The sequence below is a fragment of the Onychomys torridus genome, chromosome 20 (genome assembly GCF_903995425.1).
Source record: "Onychomys torridus chromosome 20, mOncTor1.1, whole genome shotgun sequence".
Lineage (NCBI taxonomy): Eukaryota > Metazoa > Chordata > Mammalia > Rodentia > Cricetidae > Onychomys > Onychomys torridus.
Genome location: NC_050462.1, coordinates 46,449,186 through 46,456,157, shown reverse-complemented (window position 1 = coordinate 46,456,157; position 6,972 = coordinate 46,449,186).

Below are 6,972 nucleotides of genomic sequence, written 5' to 3'. Positions count from 1 at the left end.
GCTATTTTCATAGCTCTCTATTGAGAACTGAGGCGGGAGAGATGGCTCAGCAGTTACAGCACTAGCTGCTCTTCTAGAAGACCCAGGTTCGAGTCCCAGCATCCATGTGGTAGCTCACAACTGTCAGTAATTCCAGTCCTAGGAAATCTGAGGCACTCTTCTGACCTCCATGGGTACTAGGCACACACATGGAGCACAGACATATGTGCAGGTAAAGCTGCCAAACACATAAGATAAATCATAAAGAAACAGAGAGAGAGAGAGAGAGAGAGAGAGAGAGAGAGAGAGAGAGAGAGAGCTAGAACATGGTTCTGTAGAGGAAGGAACAAGTGTGGGCATCCAAAACGGCCAGTGAGTGCCCCTTGCTGTCTGTCCCTAGAGACAGATCTGATTTCCTTCAGTCAGTACTGTTTGTGAGTGGATTGTTCACGTGTACAGAATGCTTCTTTAACCACACGGATGAAAGAGACCTATGGGAGAGGACAGTAAGCCTGAGAGAGATGGTGGAGAGAGCCCAAGACTCCAGCTGTATTCCTAAACTCAGCCCAAGCACAAGGCAAGGTGGCACATGTCTGTGACTCCAGCCCCTTGTGGTGGCCCACAGAGGCTATCTAGTGAGATCTTACTCAGGGTCAGAGAATCTGAGCTTGCTTTACCCAGCAGGGATGCATAAGGAGATGATTTGGCCATGGGCATGTTTCCAGGTGTTTGGAAGTGTCTACACTTGGCTGTATGGTGTGCTTTGATCTTGCAAGGGAGAGGTCTTTTACCTCTCCCTTTAGCATATTATAAAAAGCTCTTTTGAATAAAGCTCTGGGCTGCTGGTTATTGACTCCGGGCCCTCCCAAAGCTATCCTGTGTCTCTGTCTTTCTTATCGTCTCTTTCTAGCTGTCTATCTAATATTTCTTCATTCATCTGTCCTCCACCCAAGAATCCTTTGTAAGGTGGGAGCAGGTTGGAGCTGGACTCCAGCAGACCCCACAGTCCCTGGGATACACAGGCTAGAAAAAGCATTCATTCAAGATCCCCCTTAACTATTTAGTGAGTTTGAGGCCAGCATAGGCTTCTCTGGCATGTTTCATAGAATCCCATTAATTTTAGCAAGGATCTCTGCTCTCTGTGGTACTTCCCACTCAAGAATCACTTCCACTTGGTTTTGAATTAAAAAACTAAGGAAAGATTCCTTTTATCACACTAGAGGAAAAAGATGAGCTGCAGGCTGACTTACTGTCCTCACCACCACCACTGCTATTAACAAAGATGTGAAACCTAGACAGAATTTGCCCCAGTTCCTCAATATTGACCAGGGATTATCCAGTCCCATAAGGTGCATGATGCCTATCTAGAGAAACCCAGCCAACTGGTTTTACATGTCACACACTCAGAAGCTACTAGGAATCTCAGGGTTTCCTCCATTATTAGGTAAGGAATTTCTGGTGTTACCACATGCTCAGCTTTCTAAACCCACCTGGTTTTAATAAATCTGAAAATGAGCCAGGGGTGGTGGCACAGGCCTGACATCTAGAGTAGAGACGAGGGCATCAGGAGTTCAAGGTCCTCCTCAGTTATGTAGTGAGTTTGAGGCCAGCTGAGTCTACACAAAACAAAACAACAAACAGCCATTGTTTCTAGAGTATCACACAGCGAACTGCCTAGAGGGGTGAGGTAAGAAAGCTGAGTGAAGGCTCTGACCTATAATAGAGTGAGTAGGTGAGAGGTCCAGTTAAACCCTCCTGGCTTTGAACAGCCTTAGATAAATGTGCAGTGCAATCTGCTAGCTTTCTGGTCAGTGCTGACTCATCCCTCAGACCTAGTCCAGACACTGATTCTTCTGAGAGGCCTTTGATCCCCGGAGTCTGGACCACCTCTCCCTGCTGCGCATCAGCTCTGTAAGAGCCCGTTCTCTTTGCTCCGCGGTATGAGTAAGTGGTCACTCAACTGTGTCCTTCCTTGGTATTGGAAGTTTCTCCAGTGTGAGAACTATGGCGGTTCAGCATGCCCCCCAGCCCCAGCAGGCTGCTGGCTCCCAGAAGCTGGTGCCACACAAGACAGCTGAATGACTGAGAGTATGGAATAACTTCTAATTTTTGCCATGGAGAATATTTTCAGCAGCTCCATCTAGAACCTTTACTGAGGAACCTCAGATGTGGGACACTGGTCTCACAGACGCCAGCATTGGATCGCTTGAGCAAGCAAATCACTAATATACCTGTGTGCGCACTCAGGCGTGTTGGGTGTGGTTGTGTGAGGAGGTGAGAGATTACTGGAGTCTAGCCTACTTGGAAGAGCTGTCACAGGGCTAGACTTGTGGGAGCCGGATCCTTAGAGGTAGAAGCAGCTGGTGTCATAGTCTTGTTTGGGGCTCAGAATCAGTTCTGAATGAAGGTCAAAAATATCCTGATCAGCCAATAGCTACCCAAGAACTTCCAAAAGCTATGCTTGGTAGTATCTATAATCACCAGCATTTGGGAGGCAGAGGTAGGGGGACCTTGCATTTGAGACCTTGAGTTTTGTAGGCTAGGTACTATAGTGAGACTATGTCCCCAAAGAGATAAAACTAAACAAAAAATTGTAAGCTTTCTCTAAAATCACTTTTTGGTTTTTTTTTGTTTGTTTTGTTTTTTTTGAGCTGAGGATTGAACCCAGGGCCTTGTGCTTGCTAGGCAAGCACTCTACCACTGAGCTAAATCCACAACCCTAGGTTTTTTGTTTTAATATTTATTTATTTATGTATTTTATGTACATGGATGCTCTCTCTTCATGCACACCAGAAAAGGGCATCAGATCCCATTACAGAGCCACAGTGTCGTTGCTGGGAATTGAACTCAGGTCCTCTGGAAGAGCAGCTAGTGCTCTTAAGTGCTGAGACATTTCTCCAGCCATTGCTTTTTAGGGTTTTTTGTTTGTTTGTTTGTTTGTTTCAGAGAAATTCAGTTCCAAACTTCTTAATGACACTGTTCAGCTTTTCAAGGGTGAGGATGGTGTTCTGAAGTTGCCAGGGGGACGTCTGGGGAGGGAAGAAGTTGGCAAATGCTCTCTTTCAAAAACAAGCATGAAATTAGGTGGCACCATCAAACACAGTGCTTTTGGGGGCTGTTGGGCATCAGTCAAAGGTAAGCAAGTTGACAATCAATGTCTTTGTGTAAACCTGCTGGATCTTCACATGAGAGCAGCCGGAATCTGCAGCATCCTGGTCCCCGCCAGCTGATCAGGCAACATGGTGGCAGGGGAGGGACAGAGCTCACGAGAGAAATGGACGCTGTGCCAAGGGGCAGGCTCCATTTCAGGCAGAACGTGAAAACACGCCAAGGCGTTAGCTGTTAAAAAGGCAGCCTTGACGGGACAGGAATCGGGTGCCCCCTAGCCCGAGCCTGTGGCCTTCGTTGGGGCAAACTGCAGACCAGTGAGGTTCAGAAGTGAGATGCACAGAGGCCTCCACAGCAGCCTCCCTGGACCACTAGACACACGAAAGGGAGACCTGTCAGCCGTGCTGAAAGTAAAGGCAGGGTTGAGCAGAGAATTGGTCGGACACTGATTTTTATCCTGAACTGCACTGAAAATGTCTCCAGTGTGTCCAGATGTCTTCTAGAGGAAGTCAGGGGAGCAATACTGTCCTAGCTGAGGACCATTAGAGCACAATGTCCTAAGGGGCGGGAGCTCGTGGTGAATGTAATTAAGAGGTCAGACAGGGATCCTTTACTTGGTAACTAGGGCTCTTGCTCGTTTGAATGGATTGGTCCATCCAGTGACTAATGGGTGAATGGATTAAGGATTGAATGGGTTACCAGGGAAGTGGGCTTGAAACTAAAACCAGCTTGGTTAGTCTCTTGCCTTGGCATGCCCAGCACCACCTCAGGACTCCGAGAAGGCCATCATCAATGTTACCCTTTGACCTTGGCTTGGAACTGCGAACCAACACAAACTTCTTTCTTTGGATCTTATCCAGTCTTTGATGGTCTTAATGAGGGTTTCTCTTGCTGTGGTAAAGCAGCAGGACCAAAGGAACTGAGGAGGGAAGGTTTTATTTCAGCTTCCACTTTCAGGTAAGTCTCTCCCTGAGGGAAGTCAGGGCAGGGACTCAAGGCAGGAACCTGGAGGCAGGAATTGAAGTGGAAGCCATAGGAGGGTGCTGCTAAACGGCTTACTCAATTTGCTTTTTTACAAAACCCAGGACCACCTGCCCTGGAGGTGGCTCCACCCACAGTGGGCTGCCCCCCCCCCCAATCATTAATCAAGAAAATGCCCTACTTATTTGCTTATAGGTGATTTGGTATTTTTTCTCAATTAAGATTCATTTTCCTAAATAACTCTAGCTCAAAATACACTGACCAAAAAACAATAAACAAACAAAAAATGAGCAACAGAAAATGGATAAAGACCAAACCTGCTGTCTGGTGTTACTCTGAAGAGGCAATCAGTCTCTGAAGGAGGTTAAGGGGTGAACAGGAGTCTAAGTTCCCACTCGTGACAGCTTTGGGTTGTGCCTTGGGAGCCGCCCACCTTGTTTTGGGAACAGTGTCTCTTATTGGCCTGGAACTCATCAAGTAGGCTGGCCAGCCAGACTCAGGGACCCATCCACCTGTCATCACCTCCCCAGCACTGTGGTTATAAGCATGAGTCTATATAGTCCTGGCTGTCCAAGCACTCACTTTGTAGACCAGGCTGGCCTCGAACTCACAGAGATCCGCCTGGCTCTGCCTCCCGAGTGCTGGGATTAAAGGCGTGCGCCGCCGCCACCGCCCGGCTCACCCAGCTTTTTTGAATGATGGGTTCTGGAGCTTGAACTTGGGTCCTCATGCTGTCGGAACAAGCACTTCACCAGTGGCAGGAGCTCCTCGGACCCATTGTCTGGAGTCTCTTTACTCCACTTCCCCTTCTCCTTGAAGGAACTGTCAATGCTCAGGGACTCCAATTCTCTCATCCTTCCTCCAGTGAAGAGATAGGCCGTGTTGAGTGAGTGGACATAGAACAGATTTTTTTTTTTTTTTTGGCCAGAACTGAGGACTGAACCCAGGGCCTTGCGTTTGTTAGGCAAGTGCTCTGCCACTGAGCTAAATCCCAAATCTGTGTCTGGGGCCTATAATTTGGTGGGTTGGCTAGTTACAAAAATAAAAATTGCGACCTATAACTAAAGCCGAGTGGATTCAGTGAACAGGGAGCTTTTAATTTGCCTGGGCTGTACTTACCAGAGAACAGAAATGATTTAATGTTGAGGTGTGTAGTGGGTAGCCATTCCAGCTTTGATCTGGAAGTTCCAACCCCCATTGAGGCTTCGGTAATGGTCATGCCTACAAGGCGGGCCGAGAGAGGACGCTGAAGACCCGAGTTCCGGGTGCGGGGGCTCTCTTGGTTCCTAGACCCTGGATGCTGGAGGTAGACCAAGCAGGGTTCTCCATTGAACACTGCCGGACTGTTCTACACCTTTCCCAGACCCTATAACCTACCCCTTCACTTGTGAGTTACCTCACAAAATAAACAAACCTCCCTTTTAACTGCGTGGAGCGGCCTTCATAGTTTCACCAATAGAGGAGAGATGAATTTTGGAGTCTAGGCTGGGCAGAAGTAAGAGGCACAGTGTAACAAACCTAGTAGTCAGTGGCAGGGTTGATGTGTCACTTTCGGAAGGATCTGTCCATCCATCCGTAACCCCCACCAGTGCCTTCGCAGCCACCCTGAGCCAATATAACAACACTTAACGGGAAGAGTTACAATCGCAGATCATCATTGTGTAGAGTTACTGCAAGCTATACCTGTCCTATGTACTTTGCTCATTATTAACTCTTCTAATCTTTATAATGACCCTGTGAAATTGATACTGTTGTTACCCTTGTTTTGCTTGGGAGAAAAACGAAGCACAGGGCAGTTAACACTTTGCTCGAGGTCACTGTGACTAAACGGCAGAGAGAGACTTACATCCAGGAAGCCTTACTCTGGGACTGCCATCTTAAAGTAGCCTTTGGAAGGCAAGCGTGGCTTGCTCTGCCAAAGCAGTTCTAAGGCAAGAGTTTAGTCATGTCATCCTTGCCTCTCACAGGGGCCTCCACGAAGAAAGTCTGGGGCCAGCCCCAGCTCACAGCTTTCTTCCTCTTCTAACCCTCCATCCCACGTGCTGGACCAGTAGGCAGAGGACCAAGTGTTCGATGACTTTAGGATGGATATGGGAAACTGGGGTGTGTGTGTGTGATGAAACAGTTTTCTCTCTACATGTTACTGAGACCCCCTTTTGCACAGAAGAAAGGATGCTGACCTTCTTGCTTGGCCTGTGAGTTCCAGACTCTCTCTCTCTCTCTCTCTCTCTCTCTCTCTCTCTCTCTCTCTCTCTCTCTCTGTGTGTGTGTGTGTGTGTGTGTGTGTGTGTGTGTTGTGCACAAGCATGTGAAGTCCAAAGGTCCAGGGTCTTCCTTGATTGCTCATTTGAGATAGTCTCTCAATGAGCCTGGCCACTCACTAATTGACTAGACTTAGGCACTCACTAAATCTCTAGGAAGTCCTGGAGATCTGCCCACTTCTGTTCACCCCTGTGTTTAGGGTCACAGATGCATGTCAGCATGTCCAGATTTTTATGTGGGTGTGGAGGATCTGAACTCAAGTCTACACACTTGCCTGGACTGAGCCATCTCCCCAACCTCAACTTGATCTCTTCTTTTTCAGAGCTTTTCTGTATGTGTTATGGCACATGTTCGGCCATAACAAGTGGAGACATCGTTATTCCCACTTTATTGGGAAAGGCACTGACTCATGAAGAATTAATTACTTGTCCAAGAGCACACAGAATTTTAATGTAGGATTGGATTTCAACTTTCATACACCATTGCAACAGCATGTGTCAGAGCTATGAGCAAAGACCTGGAATGAGGAGGTAAGACCCATCCAAAGGCATTCAAATTAACTGGGTGTAGCAACTCACGCCTATAATCACAGTACTTAGGAGGTTTGCCATAGGGTTGAGGTCAGCCTGGGCTACACAGTGA